Source organism: Scaptodrosophila lebanonensis, unplaced genomic scaffold (genome assembly GCF_003285725.1).
Source record: "Scaptodrosophila lebanonensis strain 11010-0011.00,11010-0021.00 unplaced genomic scaffold, SlebRS2 tig00000001-arrow-pilon, whole genome shotgun sequence".
Lineage (NCBI taxonomy): Eukaryota > Metazoa > Arthropoda > Insecta > Diptera > Drosophilidae > Scaptodrosophila > Scaptodrosophila lebanonensis.
In genome coordinates, this window is record NW_022060529.1 from 15340616 (window position 1) to 15349777 (window position 9162).

General features: G+C 32.4%; 1 long non-coding RNA gene across 1 annotated transcript; it reads left to right on the plus strand.

Annotated features, from left to right (window-relative positions):
• The first annotated feature begins 1148 nt into the window (after positions 1-1148).
• LOC115634147 lies at positions 1149-2409 on the plus strand. Its single transcript, XR_003996413.1, has 3 exons — positions 1149-1392; positions 1565-1724; positions 1796-2409. It is a non-coding gene; the product is annotated as an uncharacterized LOC115634147 (long non-coding RNA).
• Positions 2410-9162: the final 6753 nt, after the last annotated feature.

The window sequence follows — 9162 nt, forward strand, 5'->3', positions numbered from 1 at the left end:
TGCTATTTACTGCTTAACCTTTGAATATGTGTATACATATGTATGTACGCATAATAAATGCTGAATAATAACTTGGTGTAATTAGTATTTATTAATTGTTTGATTTTAGGTTATGGACATTAAAAAGCAAAATTCAGATTTATCCGAAGAAGATGACGCTCAATTAATGAACTTATTAAAGAAATTTGAATTAGAAGAATTATTTGAAGTCCTAAAATGTGAGTTCACTTTAATTTGCTTTTATAAAAATTTTTTTGTTCCTTATTTTTATTTATTTTTGTAAAGCCCATGGTGTGTCATTCCGGTCATTGAAATATATATCCAAAGATGATATAACGAGTATTATTTCAAACGTTGGATTGAGAGCCGAGTTTAGGGTCAAACTTTTTCATTGGCGTAAGAAAGAGGCATGTAATACGTTTATATATATATATATATATATATATATATATATATATATATATATATATATATATATATATATATATATAATAATAATAATAATAATAATAATATATTAATAAGCAGTATAATATTGATGATGAAACCTTCTCGGCGCGCTCCAAGGTAACCGCTTGGCTGGAAGAATCGCCATCTACACCAACTACCAACAAAACCGACCACGCCCTTTTACCGTTGGTAAGTGATAATGTTTATGTTTTTGTTGTGCTTCATTGTTTTTTGGGATAACCAGTATATCCAATATATACATATAGTAACCAACACTATTGGTTATTATATAATTTTAAATATAATTTTTTAAATTGTTATTATTATTTGTAGGATGTTTTTTATATTTTGGAAAATAACACAAGAGGACAAGCCATATTAAGCTACTTTGAAAAACATTTGGAGTTAACAAATTTTCATAGAGATAGTATTATTTCATTAATTGTCGAGGAAGCTAACTGTAAAGAAGTTAAAATTAGAACATCTGATTATCCTTTAATAGTTAATCAAATTGTTTCGATATTTCCTTCTGAGTCTGAATCGAAGGTAAGAATATTTTGCACAGTCAAAGAAGAATATTTAAGTATCTTTATCCTAATCCTTTTACAGGAAATTTATTTTATTCCAAGAACTGGTAGAAAAAACCCAGGTGGAAAATTGTATGCAAAATATACCAATAGTCGAGCAAAGCGCGCGAAGTTTAGCAGAATAGAAGAGGAATCACTTAATAGCAGTGAAGCAGACACATTTCAGGATCCTGTTGATGAAACACTTCATAATGCATTGAAGACTGCCTTGAAGAGAGAAGTTTCGGATTGGAATGCAGTACTTGATAAGTGGTCAAAAACTTATGAATTGCGTCGTAAAGAATCCCAAACCTTGAATGCATGCGAATTTTTGCAAGAATGGCCGAAGTATACCGATTCTCGTGCAGTGGATTTGGTAAGATTCCAGGCCTTCCAAATGTTTAATTCTTCAGTTATATTTTTAGTTTTATTTGAGCTTTTTAACTTCAGATTTACCCATATTACATTTTTTGAAATCATCCAACATTTACAAGATTATTTTATACGTAAATCATTGAAGTTTTTTTTTTTTAAATTATGTTTTGCAGATCAAGCTTGATTTTACAATTGCGTATCCAGGAAAAGAATCTATGTTAGTATCTAAATGGGATAATTTTAAAAAGAAAATAGTTATATACTATAAGGAAAATATTCACAATGCTACATGTAAACATTTATTGGAACAAGTTCAGTCGGCGGAATCTATTGGTAATTTTATATATTATTGCTGTGCTTGAATTATTGATTACAATTAAAAATATATTTCACTGATATTTTAGATTCTTCGGACTACATAATAACAGCTCTTCTACCGTCGGTCTTACCTTCTAACAGTTGGCATTCATCTAAATCAAAGACTTCAAGAACACGGGTAACTTTATTGGACTCACAGGAAAGTCTCGTGCTTCGTTTGGATACAATTGGGGACTACGAGCGTAAAGTAAACAATCTTATTTGCAAAAATTACGGTAATTCAAATACACTTCAACCTTTTATCATTGTGGAAGGCGTGAACTCCAACGATATAAAGTCGTTCTTTGTATACTTTGATAAAACAATATACAAATTAGATTCATTTATTGATTGTTTGGATGTTTGCTTCAAACTTTTTAACACCCTAAATCTGCATTATCCAATAGCTTCGAAGTTTCCATGGCTATTCATACAAAAATACTTTTATGAAATTGACACGCCTTATGATGTAAAGTCTGCAAACTTAACTGCTTTATTAAGTTTTATGAGAAAGTGAAAATAAAACATTGCTGTAAAAATGTTTCCATGCTTTCGATGTAACAAAAAATTTAACACTGCGGATTTATTAATCCATCATTTACAAAATGATCATGTTTTAAAAAAGCCTGGGTTCTGTGACCCGTTACAATGCAAAATTAACAATTGCAATCAATTATTTTTGAAATATTGTATATTTAAAAAACATTTATGTAAGACACATGAAAATGCGATTGGTGACTCCTTTTATGAAGATTTTGTTTCTCAAAATATGGTTAACCCGGATTTCCATTCACATGAAATACAAATTGAAAAAGCCTGTTTAGTAAAATATAATAGTTTTGATTTAGACGACAGTTTTAATATCCAGGAATATATATCAGATCTAAAAAAAAAATGTCTTCAATTAACACTTGGGCTGCATTCTAAATGTTTCATGCCTAGAAATGAAGTAACTGCTATTCAATACCTGATAACTAAATTGATTTCGCCTATCTCCAAAGCTCTCAATTATTACAGCGCATGCAATTCTGAAACTAAAGAAGCACTTGAATGCATTACTTCCTTTTTAACCAGCCCGTTTGAGGAAATAAAATCGGAATACCGGCTTTTTAAATTTTTAAAAGAAATGCATTTATTTGAAGATCCCAAGTCATTTACTGTATCAAATAAAATCGGCCCTAAATTTAAAAAAGGAAATGCATCTCTTTTCCCGAATAAAATAGATATCCATATTATGCCTATAAAATTTCAAATTAAATCATTTTTTGAACTTCCTAATGTTTTGAATCTAACACTTCAAAATCAAAAATTACTTCAAAATCAAGGTAACCTTATTAACTTTGTAAATTCTGAAACATTTGCAAACAAACTGCAGAATTTTCTTCCTGATGACATTGTGATTCCATTTTTTCTGTATTTTGATGACTTTCAAATAAACAATGCTTTAGGAGCTCATGTATCTTCTATATGTGGCTGCTATTATTCATTTCCAACCTTGCCTCAGCATTTATTATCCAAATTAGATTTCATTTTCCCGTTTGCATATATTCCATCACATGCATTGAAAAGAAATGACCATGAAATCATTTTTAACCACTTATTTCGTGAGCTTGAAGAATTAGAAAATGGAATTGAAATACAAATACCTGAAGGATCAAAACAAATATATTTTGTTTTAGGCCTTATTTTAGGAGATAACTTAGGATTGAATTCTATATTTGGTTTTGTTCAATCATTTAGGGCTAAGCGATTTTGTCGAGTGTGTAAAAGAAGTAGCTTAGAAATGAAATCAGACAGTGAAGAGCACAAAGAGTATTTAAGAGATAAAAATTGTTATGAAAATGATTTGGAAGCAAATAATTTTTTAGAGACTGGTATTAAAACTGTTTGTATATTCAATGAACTAAAAAACTTCCACGTAACAGAAAACTTTTATTTTGATTTGATGCATGATGTTTTAGAAGGCGTATGTGTTTACGGTATTTGTCAAACCTTAAACGCTTTAATTAATGAAAAAATTGTATGTTTATCAACAATTAACAGTAGAAAAAATCTGTTTTCTTATGGCGAAATAGAAATAAAGAACTCGTCACGACCGCTAGAATTAACTAAACTTAAGAAAAATGAACTTAGAATGACAGCTAGTGAAAAATTTTGTTTCGCTAAGTTTTTGCCTTTAATAATCGGAGATCTGATTCCAGAAAGTAATCAGCATTGGATTTTATTTACAAAACTTTTGGAAATTATTGACATTCTGTTTCAAAATAAATTTACAACAAAAGATTTAAAAAACTTAGAAACAAAAATAAAAGTGCACCATGAGCTATATGTGAATTTGTATGGACCTACGCTAAAACCTAAACACCATTTTCTCGTGCATTACCCTACAGCTATTTTAAAATGCGGGCCTTTGAAATATGCATGGGTTATGCGGTTTGAGGCAAAACATAGAGCATCTAAAGCATATTTAGCTTCAATTACATCGAGAAAAAATGAATGTCGATCGGTAGCTATAAAACAGTGCCTTCATTTTTCATCTTGCCTTCTAAGTTATGAGTCAGGTATTCCACCATTATTTGATAAGTATAGCTTTACAGACAAATCTATAACAGACATACAATGTTTGGAAAATGTATGCTATTCAAAATTGTTTAAGTCCAATCACTTAAAATATTGTGAAAATTTAGAATTTAAAGGAGTTTTGTATAAAAAAAACTATTATTTAGGGAATAACGAAAATAATATGAAATTGTTTAAGTTGCTTTTCTTTTTTTATGAAGAAGCTCAAATCTACGCTGCTTGTAATGAAATAAAAGTTGAACGATTTTGTAAACATATGCAAGCTTATGAAGTTGGCCAGAAAGATCGAACATTAATTATTAAGGATATAGAATATTTTACAAGCCACCCATTACATGTATATTTGAATAACAACGGTAAAAGCTATGTAAAATATAGATCTATTTAAATTCTATTATTGTTATTACTATTATTATCATGTACTCTAAAAATTAAACTAAGTTGAGTTTGAATTAAAATAAAAATTCGATTATCGATAGTAAATAAATCGATAATTTATTCTTAATATGAAATTGTTTAATTTGACTATGGGAACACTTTGAATCAAATATTAAAAATATTAAAATCTAAAATGAAAATAGTTAATATTGAATATGAATCATATTCATAATTACTATTTTAACATTTGGATCTTAATATGTTCACATTTGGATTTTAATATGTTCACATTTGGATTTTAATATGTTCACATTTGGATTTTAATATGTTCACATCTAAAATTAAATATGAAAATAGTAAATATTTGAATATGACAGTATTCATAATTAATATGTTTACATTTTAATTTGAATATGTCAACACTTTAGATTAAATAGTCCAGCACTTCAAATTTACTACGAATATATTAAATTAAAAAATTAAGTGTGCACACTTCATATTTACTAAAACACACTGTAGTGAAAAATCGATGGTAAAAATAGTTAAATCTACGTGTAAATATTTAAATTTCGTTGCATTTTTTTATCAGTGCATGGATGGCCCGGCGGCTTGCACATTATTCCGCTGGATTGGAAAACCAACCCCTTGGTCTTTCAACCACCTTTTCCTCGGCTTTGCATAGATATTGGAAAGTTTCATTTGAAAAGCCCTCCATCAGGCCTGCAGAGTACAACTTTTGCTTACCATAGTCCTAGAAGCAATTGCTGAGCATCTTGGCTATTTAAATATATATGAGTCGAAATTGTTGTAAATTTGTCTAAAGATTTATTTATTTGTGTTTCCAACAGCTGCTTTATAGGTAACTAATTTTATTGTTCATATCCATGCTCCAAAATCTGAATGTAATGCTTAAATATAATACTATATATATGTATATCTAACAAGATTATGGTGTAAATGAAATGAATATGAATATAATTTTTAAGCCACAATATTATGTATTGTTCGTTGATTTCGCAATAGAAATGGAAAAAGTGTTTATTATACCTACTAAGAGAAATTAATTCAAATGATATTTATATATATATATATATATAGATATTCTAGTAATATGAAATGTATGCACATATGTATGTACTATTGTTAGATCTTTTGGCAAATTTAAATGTAATCCCACACAAAATCTAAGTTAAACACAAATAATATAAATTAGCTGATTTTCAAACAATAAAAAAAACACACACATATATACCTAGATATATATAGAGAATGAGAAATGTGGTTTTATTTTTATGGGCCCGATAAATCAGAGCGGCAGGCGTTGGCGATTGCACGACCGACCCACCGAAGGTGTCATTATGCCAGGGGGGGGGGAGTGGAGTGGAGGGGAGAGGAGAGGAGTCGAAGAAGATATCAAGTTTCATGCATGCCATTGAAAAAAAAGGAAGACAAAAAGCAACAACAACAACAACAACAAGTACACCAGTGCCAATTCAACCCCCACATGGGAAGTTGAACACGAAGTGTCAAGGCGAGGCCAGCTCGTGGGGCGGAAGCGGCGGTGGCGGTGGCGGCGTTGGCGGCACGTTCGGGTGTTTTATTTGTTGTTGTCGTTGCAGATTTCAACGCTTTTCACAGTGCTTGGGCACGGGATGGGGGAGGGGTGGCGATGTGGATGCGGCTGAGGATAAGGGCCTGAAAGGACACTTGCCGGAAACATATGGCAGCACGCTAAAACCAAAGTCCTCGTCATCGTCATCGTCGTCGGCTTCGGCGTCGACGTCAACGTCAACGTCGACTTCAACGTCATCGCCACGAGCCACTGCGGGCGCATTATGGGCACGTGCCTTAACCTTCTTGGGGTTTTGTGCTGAGGCCGAGGCTGTGACGTTGGCAACGGCCCGTAGAGCTGTGAGCTGTGGCTTTATATTGTGGGTGTACACACATACATATATTTTTGCATTTGTGTGCGTCGTGTGTAGGTGGGTGTGTGCTGCCCTGTCTATTGTGTGTTTGTGCCTTGCTACTTGTTGTGCTTTATTTGTTTGTCGTACTTTTATTAAAAACGAACGCTACTTAATCAGCAGCAAAATGTCGCACTTTACGAAACACACACACACACACACACACACACACACACACACACACATAGCCACCCACACACATTCGCGCCGCACAGAGGTCCAAAATGGCTAACTAACTGGAAAAAGCGAGACTTAAAAAATGAAACATATCACTAAAGTTTCTAAGCCAATTACTTGAGTGCTCTGATTCGATTCTGAAACGAAATGCTTCATTAACGTAAGTAAAGGGCAGGTATTTAATAAAATTTAAACTATCAAAAATAAAATATTTAAAGTGATTGTTATAGACTTTTTTATTATCCAACGAAACGACTACACGGTGAATGCAATGTTAAAACGATAGATGAACTCATCTTTCATTCTTTCAATAGATCTTTTTAAATTTTTCCCATTATAATTGAGGCTTTCTTTGTAGTTTTTTCCTTTAATTTATTATTAAATTATTATTAATTAAATAGTTTTAAGCCAAAAAAAAACTCTGATTTTTCATATAAAGCTAGCTTCAGGCCATTTTTTGTAGTTTTGTCTTTCTAGCAAATAAAGAAAAATAAAAAATTAGCGTAAGTAAAGGTAAATTCCAAAGATTGAAACAGCAAAGTGCTCCGTCAAAAGAATTGCGTGTTTTCTCATTACATTGGAGAAAAGAACAAGAGAATTACAAGTGCTATTGCATGTGTTTATTGCTTTGAAAATGCATCCAGTAATCACCCAAGACAGTTGATTTGCCGAAAAATTATTATAGTTGGTATTATAGGAAATAGCAGAGCAAAGCCCTGTACTATATATCTTTATTGCAAAAATTTCGGTACAACTCTGTGATCAAAACTGCTTCCATGGTAAGCTTAAGCATAAAGAAGTCGCACGATGCCGGGATTCATTTCCACGATCATCGCTGAATATAACGCTTTATATAGTTGGCTTGACTGCACACTAATATCTCTGTAAAAAGATCAATTATGATATATACTTAACAATTGGCATTATATTAAATAAGTGAGTGTTGGCGACAACAGTACACCACATGGCACATAGTTTTTACGAATAATCTGGGTCTTTGAGAGTGTATTAGAGAATAATGCGAGAGATCTTCAGTAACGTTGGTTACGCCCAGTTTTTTTTTGTATGATCGGCCATCTATTAATACTATTAATAATAATCCGAAGTCTGCAATTGATTCCCTAGTTCAACTCCATTTGTTTGTTGTTATTATATATGCTTACAATAAAATAAGCCCTAGCTAATATATGAATATTGGTTCGTACTCTAAGAGTTCCTAATGGGCAGTCTATAATTGAAGTTAAGGTGATTATATTTCGTTTTTGGAAAATCTATGCTAATACAACTAACATATAAATTTGTTGAACATTGTTCAACTCCATTTGTCATTATAGGTGAAATTTTTGTGCACTTGGATGGCATATGCTGTCCACTGTGGGCAGTTTGGCTTTTCGCAGTCGTTGCAAAAAAAAAGCAAACACAAAACAGACTTATCAGCTTTTGTTGCCTTAGCTTTGGCATTGCAAGCCGTCGACTTTGTCGTCGTCGTCGTATCTTCGTCGCGCACCACCCGTTCGCAGTCGCATTGGTGTTGGCATGTGCCGTCTAACCGCCTACGTTGCCCCACCACCAACCACCATCATCACCGCAGCCACCGCCACCACCACCACCACCACCCTGCACTTTACGCTATTTTGTTTCTTCTGATAAATAGCATTTAATATTTGTTGTTGCTGTTGAATTGGCTGTTGTTGTTGTTGCTGTTGTTGCTGTTGCTGCTGCTGACTCGCATTGTTGGTACGTGCTCGCTTTGCGATTTGCGATTGGTAAATTGGGTAATTGAAAACACTTAACTGCTATGATTTATTATCTAGTATTTATGGCGTGTTAGTTGCTGATGTAAATGTGCTACTCAGACTCGTTTTTGTTTTTGTTTCTGTTGTTGTTGTTGTTGTTTATACGAGTATGCTTGCGTTTTTTCAGCATCAATCGTTTGTGACATGCAATGGCATTTGACTTATTTGTTGTGCTGCAGGTAAATAGATATAACCCTGATAGGCATAATTGAGATAACAGTTCTATCTTATCAGCTAGTTGCTTACTTTTTTAAGTGTGATATCAAAATGTCCGCTGCAATGGTACAATTTGTGACAATTTCTGAAACATTTAATGTCGCACAATTTCGCAAAGCATACACAAATACTCTACATAAATATATAAGGACCCCATATAGGTATCAGCTTGAGATACGAATCAATTGACGTATCTGTCTGTCTGAACACCCAGACTTTTGGCATTATACTTAGCAGCTAGAGACACCAAACTCTTGCCATGAAGTCTTGTCTTATCCATATGCAGCAAAAGTTTATTGAAAG